Genomic DNA, 13,435 nt, shown 5'->3' with positions numbered 1-13,435 from the left:
TATGAGTGTACCCTTTCCCCCACATCCTCACTAACATTTGTTGTTACTTTTATTATTGATGCTTGTCATTCTAGTTGAGTGAGGTGAAATTTCAATATATTTTAATTTGCATTTCTCTAATTGCTGGAGACATTGAACATTTTTTCACATATTTGTTAACCATTCATATTTCTTCTTTTGAGAAGTGTCCGTTCAGTTCCTTTGCCCATTTATTGACTGGGTTATTTGTTTTCGTTTTTGTCTTTGTTTTGGTTTGGTGTTTTGGTGTTAAGCTTTTTGAGTTCTTTATATATCCTATAAATTAATGCTCTATCTGAGGTAAAGGTGGTAAAGATTTTCTTCCATTCTGTACAGGCTCCAGGCTCCCGTTTCCTTTGCTCTGAAGTTTTTTAGTTTGATACCATCCATTTATTGAATATTACTTTTTGCACTTAAAGAGTCTTGTTGACAAAGTCAGTTTCTAAACTAACATGATGAAGAGGTGGGCCAAATTTTTATTCTTTGTTCTAATGCCTAGGTCTTTCATCTACTTTGAGTTGAGTTTTATGTGGGGTGATAAGAAAGGGTTTAATTTCACTTTGCTACATATGGATTTCCAGTTTTCCCAGCACCATCTGTTGAAGAGGCTATCTTTTCTCCAATGTATGGTAATCGTGCCTTTATCTATTATGAGATAACTGAGTTTGTGTGGGTTTGTCTCTATGTCTTCTATTCTATTCCATTGGTCTTCCTGTCTGTTTGATGCCAGAACCATGCTGTTTTTGTTACTATAGCTCTGTAGTATAATTTAAGTTCTGGTATTGTGATGCCTCCTACTTCACTTTTCTTGCTAAGAATTGCTTTGGCTATTCTGGACCTCTTATTTTTCCAAATGAATTTCATGACTGCTTTTTCTGCTTTGACTAGTTGCAACAGAAATTCAAAGTGGAGAGTTCTACATGTCCATTATATCCCTTTTGCAGATAGTAGGATGAGAATGCAACTCAGCTATTAACACAAGCCATGCCATATTGAAAAAGAAAACTGCCTTAAAAAGCAGATCCAGAGTGAGAAATCAGAGGCATAGAGAACTGAAGAATCACTGGAGCTGAAATGGGTCCTAATTAAGAACAGTCTTTGTTCAGCTAGATTTCAGAATTGAAGTAGGCAGGTGACAGCTGTGAGTCCTCCATTATTTACTTCCCCTTTTCCATAGGAGGGCCTATTACAGTTATCCTATTTTTCCTGCATGGCCTTTTCATATTGAATGTGGTAGGTGAGGAAAGGGAGACAATATAACTTGACTTTTTAGTTCCCTTGGCTCTGGATTAAAAGAAATCACACATGAGAAGTTGCAGCCTCATCAATGAAGATCCTGGTTTTTAGTCCAACCCTTTGTATGATTTTTCAGACCTGATTATGGACACTACAAAGGTGTACTCACTGGCCTTGCGAGAAAAAGTTGCCCTTCCCACACTAGCCTTGGTGCACAGCCAATGCATGACCAGTCCAAGAAGAGTTGCAGTCCAGGACTCAGGCCCCTCTGGCCAGTCATTGCTTTTATTTATTTATTTATTTTTTATATTTCTGACACAGACATCTTCATTCCTAGGCCTTTATTTGGGTCCTTTGGCCAAGTTCTTCTTTAGATACCTCTGCAGAAGGTGTCCAAAGAGCCTTCTCCACTGGGAAAAGGACAGAATATCTGAATACATTTTTTTCCCAAGTCCAATTCAACACTCAGCTCTTTTCCAATCCCGGACTTTCTTATTCCCCTTTCTCTTCCCCTGACCCCTAGGTTTATAAAACTGCAGGATCCTTTTGTCTAGGACTCTTTTGTTGTTGAGAAGATCCCGACATTTGGGCTGATCCACCCACCCTCAACCAGTACAACACTCTGGGGGGACAAGGGAACAGGGGGAGTTGGAATTTTCTCCAGTTAGACTCTTGCTTTACTGCTGCTTTCATTTTTGCCAAGTGCTTTGACTATTCCAGCAGCTGACAGCTTGTCTCTTTAGCTCAGCTGAGCTCCTAAAAAAAAAAAAAAAATCTGCATCCAGACCTGATTCAGTTTTCAAATCCCTAGACTTTTGGACCTGATTACCTCATGAGAGGGGTAAATGTGGTTTGCATGTAAAAAAAGGTAAATATAATTGTGGCTGCAAGGAAGACTGTAGAGATATTTATTATGCTTCACATCTCTGGATATAGTCACCTTTGCAATGTGACTTTGCCACTACTCCCACCAAAGGTTGAATTCAATATGCTTACTCCTGGAACATGATCTGGCCTTGTGTCTTTCTTTGAGAAAAAGAAAGCAATAAAAGGTGAAGTTCTCACTGAGAACAGAAGTTCTGAGCTTAGAGCAGGTAGAGTTCTGAACCTAGGCCTCAAAAGGCTTGCAGTTGTCACTTATGCCTCCTTGAATCTTTGATAGCTGATCTGAGGCTCAACTCTTAACAAGGAAAATTGCCTGGGCTTTTCAGGCAGAGGCTGAGTAGAAAGAAGTAGGACGAAAGCAAGCAGCAGGGGAAGAAGAGGAATTGGGTCGCTCTTTATCACTATGAATGTGAGGATGTTTTAGTGGATGTGGATGCAAAGGATGCTGGCTGAAGGTGACTGCTCAGAGCTCAGGCTTGCAATATATAAAGTGATACTAGCCACAATTTATGGTCCAGAAATCCAAGGTAGGTAAACAGAAGGAGCCAGATGGCCAGGTAAGGACTAAAGCAGAAACCTGTATAAATAATCAAATTTAGGCTTCATCACTGGAGCTGATGTTCAAAGGCAGCAGCAATCCTGCCCTTTGTGAGTGACTGTGGGCAAGCTGATGCTAATGACCTTGAAAACACAGGAATGGTATCGTCAATGTGGCACTGTTCACTCCAGCAATAGTAAAATCACTTCTATGTGATATGTTGTACTGATAACCTTTAGGGGTGACATTGTCCTTTTAACCAGGCTCTTCCAGAGTTATGTCATACTCCTGTGGTTCCAGAGAGTGCAAATGGAAGAGAATGACCAGAAACAAGATCTAAAATCATTTAGGATACATCGAAGAACCCAGAGGGCTGCTAACACTGTGAAAATTTAATTTCCTTGGTAGCAAAAATATTGGCGATATTTACATTATAATAATCCTTGGAAAAATATTTTTAAAATTTAAAACATATATAACATGTATTGTTATATTCAGTTTTATTTAATTACAGTTAATTTTATGTTTATATTGTTATATACCAGATGAAATTAAAATTCTAAGAATATTTGGGAGAGTGAGAGAGAAAGAGAAGAGAGAGGAAGCAAGAGAAACATAATAAATATCAGAGAAATGTGTGCTATTTTGTGCATGAGGCATTATTAATGATTGTTCTTAGGGATTAAAAGTAAAGCTATTGAATAGTGAAACTAATGACTCAATAATGTGATTGCACATTCTATTTACTGGATGGACGGATAGATAGATAGATAGATAGATAGATAGATAGATAGATAGATAGATAGATAGATAGATAGATATTTGGTCAGTAAAATATATTATACATTCATTGTGAAATCTATAAGCATTCTTGATACCAGTGCAGAAAATAGTATTAGTGATGACTGAGAAGGGCTTCTCTTTTACTCAGAGGGGACCTGGCATCTCTAGTGCTCCAGCTGCTTGAGACAATAAAGAGCAGTGAACTGTCACTTTTCATTTCTAGTCATTCAAAGGACCAGTCAGCTGCAGGGCTGCCCAGCATGTTTTCCTCCCCAGATTCTTAGTGACTGCCAAAAGGTGCATGATTCTGAAAGGAAAGAGAAAACATTTTAGCCCTCAAACTCATGCCAGTTAGATTTACTATATGCCTAAAACATCAAACTGTTATTCGTGCTATTTGCAAGGACTGGATCAAAAAGGGGAAAAGTGAAGATGTGTATTCTTGGAATCATATGAAGATGAAAGGTACAAAGAATGAAGTTGTCCTTACCCAAGTGAAATAAGACAATGAAAAATGAGAAATGGCATCCCCTCGACATACAGGGAAGAAGCAATAATATGTCTTGTCTAGATCCTTCTAAAAGAAAGCAGGCTGAAAAGCATTCTATTCCAAGGAAGAATAGAAGTAAAATTCACAGCAGCCTTATAATAAATAGCACATTTTTTATCTTAGTAGATGAAGAAATATCTTACAGAGACATGTATATTTTTGTCTATTATAAACCAGGGCTATTTTTAATAGGAAATTCACTGTTGAAAATTTGCATAAACTGTTAGGGGGAACATGTCTCATTTGCAACTACAAGATAGAAATGCCTCAAAAGGCAAGAACTTCTCTAGATACAGTTCCTTCCACCTATGTTACTACCAAGACAACTTCTGATTAAGACTTAGTTATAAATAGCATAAATACAACAGCCCACAGAGAATGGTAGAGAAATTCTATTTTCTCAAGAATTTATTACCTAGACACTTCATTTACTTCTGCCTCCTAATGAACCCCTTGAGAGTAGGCAGCATATCAGGTAATCTTTATATTCTCAGTGCCCAGCACAGTGTCTGCCCACAAATAGCAAATACACAGTAAAATTTTAAAAGAATATGGTAATTCTCTGCTTCTCCAGTGCATATTACTGGTGATTGCTGGAAAGAAGGTGTAACTCAGCAACTAATTTTATTGCTTTTATCGGAGCTTGAAAAAGATTTTGTAATCAAGGAGATTGAAACTAATGACTCTATAATGTGATTGCACATTCCATTTACCCAGAACCCCTTCTCCTTCATTAGCATGAATACTAGTATAGTTTAAATCAACTGGTCTGGGCAGAATTTCCTTCTTGAGACCACAGTAATGGCCAACACTGTTCTGAATGAGGATATGGTCCTCAAAGAAGAGGGAGTTCAAAACTTTTAAAATTAGCAGAATAGGTAATGCATATGAAGGGAGGGTACTATTAACTCTTCTCATCACTGTCTTCCAAATGTCTACCCCAGTGGCTGGCAAAGAGTAGGCATTCAAGGTATCTCATGCTAAACTTTATTTGTCAGGGAAACATAAGCATAACTGAGTTTTATTTATTTATTTATTTATTTTCCGACAATGTTGCTTTTGGCCAGCTAAATGCCATTTTTTTTATTGGTTGTTCAAAACATTACAAAGCTCTTGACATACCATATTTCATACATTAGATTCAAGTGGATTATGAACTCCCATTTTTACCCCAAATACAGATTGCAGAATAACTGAGTTTTAAACATGGGATATTGCTTTACATTTCTTGTAGAAAATGTGACTTGCTGGATAGGCTATTAAATGCTAGAAAGCATGGCACATATCTTATACATTTTTTCATCCCTATCACATAGCACAGTACCTGGCATATGGCAACTTTTCAAAAATGTAGGGAGTGAATAAATTATTCACTATTCCAGATAGAAGGAAAGCATAGTGAGGGCCTCAATCCCCTCATGTTGCCCATGGGGTTACCACTAGTATTGAAGTATGTAGGCAAAAATGACAGCATGTATTTTTCTATCTCAAAGTTCTATTTCATTTTTTGCTTTCTTATTTTTATTTAAGACTACCACTGGGCATGGATTATTTAGAACTAAAATTTTGAACATAAAGACAGCCAACAAAAAAATCTGATTTCAGAGTGTTTTGAACTAAAAATTCTAGCCCTTGATGTTTATTCCAAGGATGTATGTTGTCATGGTTTTAAGATGCCATTAACCTTGAAAGTCAACAGGGACAATTAGGATGGAAAATACTGAATGAAGTGGAATAACAGAAACCTGGCTTTTCCCCCAGTAGTTCTTACTTTCACTTTATGAGGCTTAGAAGTATGCCATCTGCCACATAAATTAAGTTTGCCCCTATTTCAAAGCTATGACCCAAAGAACTCAAAGGAATTTGATCAAAGTGACTTGGCTGAAAAAAGTTGGAGGGAGATTGAACTGATCTTCAGTGCTGAGACACTTTTCTGTGCCTAAGTGTCTATATTAAAAAAATAAAGATAACACATGCTTTACTGGATATTTGTGAGAAGTTGAAGAACCAAGAACCAGGATTCTGGTCACGAGTTCACTATTCATATCAAAAATGTGTTTCTTTCTTTAAAAAAAAGAGATGGTAACAAACAATCACACATGTTCAGTCCTAGGAACTGGCCATTATTACTGTCTCAGGGTAATGACCCATGACAGGATGGAGGTCACACTCTTGTATGATTGCTCATATCTGTGGTCTGTACAGCTTGGATAATAGCAGCCCAACAGGTTTTCAACTCCAGAGGAATGAATTCTTTTTTCAGTCAAAAGACAAATTTGTGAAAGTAATGTTCTTTTTCTCAGAACATTACCTTGGGCAAACAACCTTTGTCCAGGGGAAATGTCGGCTCTTTGGGAAATTGGGAGGGTGAAGGAAGTCGTACCTGGTGTTTCATGCTGGCTTCAGAGAAGATGTGAAAGCTTAAAGGTATTGAGTTGGCAGGTTTTTTTTTTTTACAGGTGACATTTATTAATAAATTTGAAGTCAATGGAATTAAAAGCAATCCTGTGTGAAGTCTATTTCTAATATTCCAAAGGTGGCATATGGAAAGAAACAAATATTTTAAAACAAAATAATACAAAAAACTAAGGTCTTGCTGATCATGTATAAATACAGAGTCCTAATCTTGTAATTATTTTAACTTCTCTCTTAGACCATATTTGGAGTGCCTCAATTTAAAAAATACTGTTTGCTATGTGTGTATCAAAATCAAAATGTGGTGATTTTTTATATATATAAGCTGTAAGATTCCATTTCTAAGAAATTTCTGCACATAGTAATTTTGGGTATTTTGGAGGCAGGGTTCAAGCAAATACTGCTAAAAGGAAGAAAAAACTTTATCACTTTTATCCTCTCTCTCATATTTCCCTGCCTCAATTTCAACCTCATTCCCATGAATTTTAAACTTTCAGTCTTTTAGCTGTTTCTTCCTGCACTCCTGCAACCATCAAAGTTTCTAATAATGCCTGTCAATGGTAATAACATCCAAAAAAGACAATATTCAGTCTGCAATTTTGACATAAGTTGGTCTCATTAAAAATGCAGGCTACTATTCTGGGTTTTAGTATGATTTTACCGAGACTCAAATGAGAAAAGTAGTTTTATTTTTTTCTTATGCTATTGGGATCTATAGTCTGGGGTAGAGATAAGAATCAATATGATCAAGATTTATTCTCTGCTGTTTTACCACCAAGGGAGGGAGTTAGTCGTGACAGAGCAGCATAGGAACATGCTGTAGCCAAGTACTTAAGTCAGTCCACCCTGGTTAGTATTGAGGTGGTGGATCAGGACTGGGAGCCACTGGACCACCAATACATACAGTTGCATCTATAATGCTTGCAATATGGCTCTCTGATCAGTCGGAGGAAAGTGCTTGCTCACTCCAGCTAAGAAAAGTAAATGGCAGAACAAGAAGAGAAATCAATATTCTGCCATAACTGTGTGCTGTTGGATCCTGAGTAGATGCTTTACCAGTTATTCAGTATCATATCCCCTAAGCCCAGTGAGTGTCTCCCAGTCTGACATCTAAAATTGTGAGATCTCTTTGTGCTATTCTAGGGACAAGAAACAAGAGGTAATGCTCTCCCCCTGACTCACACACACACAGCTATATAGCTAGAGTCTACAGAAGTTTAGAGGGCTTAGTGTGTGGGCTGTCAGATAATTCAGACTAATTGCTCACCATCACTTTAAAGCAATGTTCACTAGTGCTTTCAATGCCTCACTGGCTTTTTGGCTCACTCACTCTTCCTATACTGCAGCTCTTCTCCTTGAATCCTAAGATTTAGGAATGAGGACATTCTGAGTGAAAGTCATTGTGATTTACACAGAATATCCCTGGTCCCTTAACATGACTTTGAAACTAACTCTTGGACCTTTGATCTTGCCCTAGTGTGATGACAGACAAGGGGTCAAGTAGAGGATCTCCTTGTTTGCCTTAAATGATAGTGCAGAGTTACAGTGATCTTCTCATAACTGCAGCATTAGTCTGGAGAATTTAAAAGGTAAAGGAGCTTTTTATACACTTTTTGACGAAGTCTATGACAGTCAAATATTTCAAAGCTTTATCTCTTTTGTCTTCCAAGCTGTTTATGTAGACAACAACAACAGCAAAAATTGAAGCACTAATTACTCTTGGGGAATTTGACTGTCAATAGCTATACTGGTTGCAATAATAAAGGAAAGACAAAATATGGTTCTAAATATATTGAAATAAGTTAATGAAAAGAATCCACAAATGAGGCCAGGGCTGTGGCTCAGTGGTAGAGAAATCACCTGGCATAAGTGAGGCACCAGGTTCAATCCTCAGCACCACATAAAAATAAAATAAAGGTATTGTGCCCACCTACAACTAAAAAAAAAAAAAATGCACGAAAAAAGTACCCACAAGCAAGATGTCATGGTATAATAGGACAAACATAAGACTGAGTGAGGGAAGGCTCAGATTCAAATCATCAATATAAACAACACTAACCCATGTTATAAAAACCCACTTCTGGAGGTGTAGCTCAGTGGTAGAGTGCTTGTCCACTTTGTGGGAGGCCCTGTGTTCAAACCCCAGTGCTGTGTCAGGGGGATACTATTGAAGAAATGGGAGAGGTGAGTAGTGCACTATGTTTCCAATAATTTGCTACTAATAAAAATTAGCTATCAGCAGTTAATTTTGCCATCTGACTTGCTCATAGTCATAATAAAAATACCAAAATTGGGGATGATGGGTATTTTATATAAATTAGACCAGACTTAAGTTTATCCTCTCATCACTCTCACTTGCATGCTTCTGTGTGCTGTACCCACTGGGATGAATTCTATTGTCTTGACCCTCTTTCTTTATGGCTGAAGAATAAAATTATATCAGTATAAATGAATCACAATCAGCTGCTTCAACTGGGTCCTCACACTGGAATTTCTGTTATTTGTCTGGTCAACTCACTTTTCCTTTTTCCACAACTGACTATACCAAACTTTTCCATTCTCTTCAAACCTCCTCCCTGTCTGTTCCTCCTCTTTTTCCCTAAGCAGCTACTTTCTACTAAAAAAGAACTCATTCATTAAAGAGGCAATCTCTCCATTGTCTGTAGAAATCCTATAAAACTGCCTACAAGTGTATCTTTCCTCTCCTGGTGAGCAGAGGTTTTCCATCCTCACAATTAGGTCACACCCCTCTGCTGGTCTTTGTATTCCCTCTGCTGGTGCCTTTGCAGAAATGTTCCGCTATCTGTCCATTATCTCTCAACTGAATCTTTACCATCAACATACGAACATGACCATTAGCTTCTAGTTTAAGAAGAACTTTCCCTTGAATCCAAAAAATCACTTCCAATCATTACCCTTCTTTTTATTTTCCCTATTACAGTCAACTTCTGGGAAAAGTGATCAGACACACCACATGGTCAAGGTTATCTATTCCACTTTCCATATATGTGCAGGAAGCTACCACACAGCTCTCAATGGCAACAATATCCTCCAGATTGAAAAATGCAACAGCTAGAGTTTCTGTTTCTGGACATGATGCTATAACTAATATGGAACTTTCTTTTCCCACCCTAAACAAGAAAGCTGGTGAAAATTAATGAAGAAGCTGTGATCAGGCATTGTTTCATGGATTAGAACAAGACTCTTAATCTGGAGATTAATCAGACACCCAAGGTAAGCCCCATGTTTCCTCCAGCTATCTACCTTACCAAAGCACAACAGTGAAGACAGGTTGAGGCCTCAGAGAGAGCAGCAGAGTCACTCTACACCCTTAAGATCTCAATTCATGCATGATTTTCTCAGGGAAGCTTTATACCTTGTTGAAGACAATTTTATTTTATTATACTTCCCTGTGAATTATTTTCTTTTCCTCAGTTTCTAATCACATTGATTAGTGAGAATGCTTGCTCAATGTCTCCTCTGGAGAGTGGAGCCATTCTGGTTCTGTTCACCCTGATAAATCCCTTGCCTGGCACAATGCAGGGTATATAGCCTGTGAAGGAGGTGAATGAATAAATGAATGGATGAATAACTGCTTTCCTGAGTAGAAGTGAAATGGGTACAGTTTCAGCTAGTAAAATGAAAGCTATATAAAACAAAACATCCTGTCTCATGTAGACAGAAGACCACAATACAGAGATATTTTTGTGTTTTACATGGAAATTAATCAGTACTTTAGTCCCAAAAGGAAAAATGTGAGAACCAGTAATCTGACACTATCCCAATTAAAGAGTATCCCAATTATTTTGATCTTAAGCATATTGCTTATTTTTTTGAATTCTCAGTATTACAATTTATAAAGTTTAAAATAGATTAGCAATTTTCATTGTTTTTAAGACAGAAAATATTTTGCTGAAATAAAATTCTGTTGGACTTGAGAATTTTATCTTAAGTAAAATAGCCAAATTCAGAAAGGCAAGGGTTAGATGTTTTCTTTCATATGTGGAAGCTGGACAAGAGGAAGGGAAAGAAAGGTCAGGGGAGCATAAAAATTGAAGGGAGATCAGTAGAGCAGAAGAAATGGCCTAGAGGGAGGAAAGAAGAGAGGGAAATAGGAAAAGACTGGGGAATAACATTAGCCAAACTGTTTTGTCATGTTGTGTGCGTGTACAAGTTGTAACAACAAATCCCACCATTATGTACACTATAATGCGCCCATAAAATATATGGAAAAAGAAGAAAAAAGAAATAAAATATTTTGTTGAGGCCCAGTTAACTAGATAGTAGTGAAAGGAAACCTTTTTGTAGTAGAAGTGTGCCTGCAATTGTGATTGGGTATATGTGTGTGTTTGTGTGTATACATGAACATTCTAATTTGTGAGGTGGGGAAGCACATAGAGATAGTAAGAGAGCTAGAACCCCATGCAATTGGCCATTTAGTGTTTCACAGAATCTAATACAGAAACTTGGACTTGTGTGATATTTATAATTTCTTCTATATATACAACTATTGATTTCTAAAATGTATCAATAATATTAGTATACACTAATAATTAAAATAGATTAACATTAGTATACACTGATAATTAAAATAAATTAAATCTGAGCAGTTTGCCGATTCATCCCATCACACCTGCTTAGCATACATTCAGTAAATAAAATATACCATATATAGTCACTGCAATGTTTTACTTAAGAAATAATCACATGGATATTCTTAAAGCAGATTTTACTTAGAAAAGTAAAAGTTTAGGTAAAAATATTCACATTATAAGAGTATTCTATAATTGTAATGATGACATGTTATTTTTCGGCTCCAGTATGTACTAAAGGTAATGAAATAAATTAGCTTAAAAAATAGACATATGTAAACAAATGCAATTAAATTCAAAACAAATTAAATTCAAAGCTAAACTAAAGAAAGAACTATAGAGAGCTCAGATGATATATATCCTTGTTTCTGTGGGGATGGAGGGAGGTGTAAGGATTTTTCAAACCACTTTGCCTGCTGTCTGCATGTATAGTAAATTTTCCCTGTCCCATTCCTTTGTCTAGGTAGCCTCCTTCTCCAGACTCACACATTATTTCCATAGGCCCAAGCTCTTCTGATTTTCAAGGTCCAGCTGAAATGCTATCACTATCATTGGCTTCTCTGAGTAACCAGCATTAGTCTTTAAATGTAGCACTGTGGTTTGAACCTAAGGGCCTCCACACTCTGGGCAAGCACTCTACCACTGAGCTAAACCCCCACACTCCCAAATCCTACCATGGGTTTTTATGATATGGGTTACCATTGCTGTGCTAGACCAATGATCTGAATCTGATTCTTCCCACACTCAATCTGAATATCATAGGATCTCTTACCTTTGCCTTATAATACTTACTGCTTTCTAACTTTCAATATAATAATCTTTATGTTTCTTATCTCCTGTGTAAGCTTCGAATACTATGATGGCAGGGGTGCTTTCTGTAGGCACTTGATAATCATGCATATACAGTAGTTGATTCCACCTGTTGCCCGCTCCGCCTCTATAATTAACATAAATGGGTGAGGTACAGTGGGAGCCCAGGGTTGTGTGTTCTCATCCATGTATTTCCTGCTAACTAGCTCACTTGTGCAGGTGTACTCAGGATGGGCAATAAATCCCCTTGGAGCATTTAAAGTCATCCATTGTGTTTTCTAAATAATCATCTGTGAGGCTATACATTCTTGAGTGAGATAATGGGTGGTGCTATTTAATTTATTCTGATCCCAACATTTTTTTTTAATGAGGAGAGGTTAAGGAGAAAGTGGGAAGAGGAGGAGAAAAAAAGAAGGTAAAAGAGAAGGAATAGCAGTAGCCAGAGAACTATAAACAGAAAGAACTGACCTATACCTTAAAAACTGAGAATAGCTAGTGGTTTTGATAGGATGAAAGATGGGAATGTGAAGTGATAGTTTAAAATGAAAACCAGAAAAAAATTTAAAAAAATTTTTAAAAACCCAGAAATATCTAAAAGTGACTCTGTGCCGCAGCAAGCATATATCAGCTACAAGGCCAATTGTTTGTGTCCCTTTCTGTCTCCATACAAGAAAGCTGGGAGCAGTGGGAGCAAACTCACCATCTGCTGATTGGAGTCTTTTTCTAGCAGAATAGCAAATGCAATCAGGTGGCTGCATCATCCAGCCACTGTGAGGCCACTGAGGGTGCCCAGGGTGTTCAGGTTCATATTTATACCAAAACAACAATGATGTTACTATAGATGGTTTAGAATTTCAGAGAATTTTTTATGAAACAGCTCTAATGTGATGCAGAATCTGGGCCTACTGGTTGAATCTTATCTGAGAAGACCAGAATACCATGTGTTGCTCTCAGTAATGTGTCTGGCCTCTCTGCATTTGAGAAGCCCCAGTGAACAGCACTATCATTCTGATTGCAGCCTGACGTCACTATATCAGGAGGTGAATAAAGATAATGACGCTCAGTGGAGGCAAATCCAAAATCTAGACAATTCTTACTGCAGAATGAAATGTCATTTTAGTGACCTCAGTTTACTTCTTGAGATGGCTTAAAATAGCAAAACATATGAAATTCTTTTTTTTTAAGAGGGAGAGAAAGAATTTTCTTTAAATATTTATTTTTCAGTTTTTTGGTGGACACAACATCTTTATTTTATTTTATGTGGTGCTGAGGATTGAACCCAGTGCCCTGAGCATGCCAGGCGAGCACGTTACCACTTGAGCCACATCCCCAGTCCAAAATATATGAAATTCTTTATGACTAGATCATAATTCTCACTTGCCTTGTATGTTAATTTCTACTCATTTTTCTCACAAAAATATTTTTCATAATATAATTTTGTGACTTACCCCTAATCAACATATTTTTATCAATCTCATATTTTATTATTAACTGCATGGTTAATGTATTGAATATTATCCTAGATAAAGCTTTAGAAATAATTGCATTTGCATTAAATAACCATGAGGAAATTATACAATTAAAACAATATTTAAATTTTCACTCCAT

The sequence above is a fragment of the Callospermophilus lateralis genome, chromosome 6 (assembly GCF_048772815.1).
Source record: "Callospermophilus lateralis isolate mCalLat2 chromosome 6, mCalLat2.hap1, whole genome shotgun sequence".
In the NCBI taxonomy this organism is placed as follows: Eukaryota; Metazoa; Chordata; class Mammalia; order Rodentia; family Sciuridae; genus Callospermophilus; species Callospermophilus lateralis.
Note: the sequence above shows the minus strand (reverse complement) of the source record.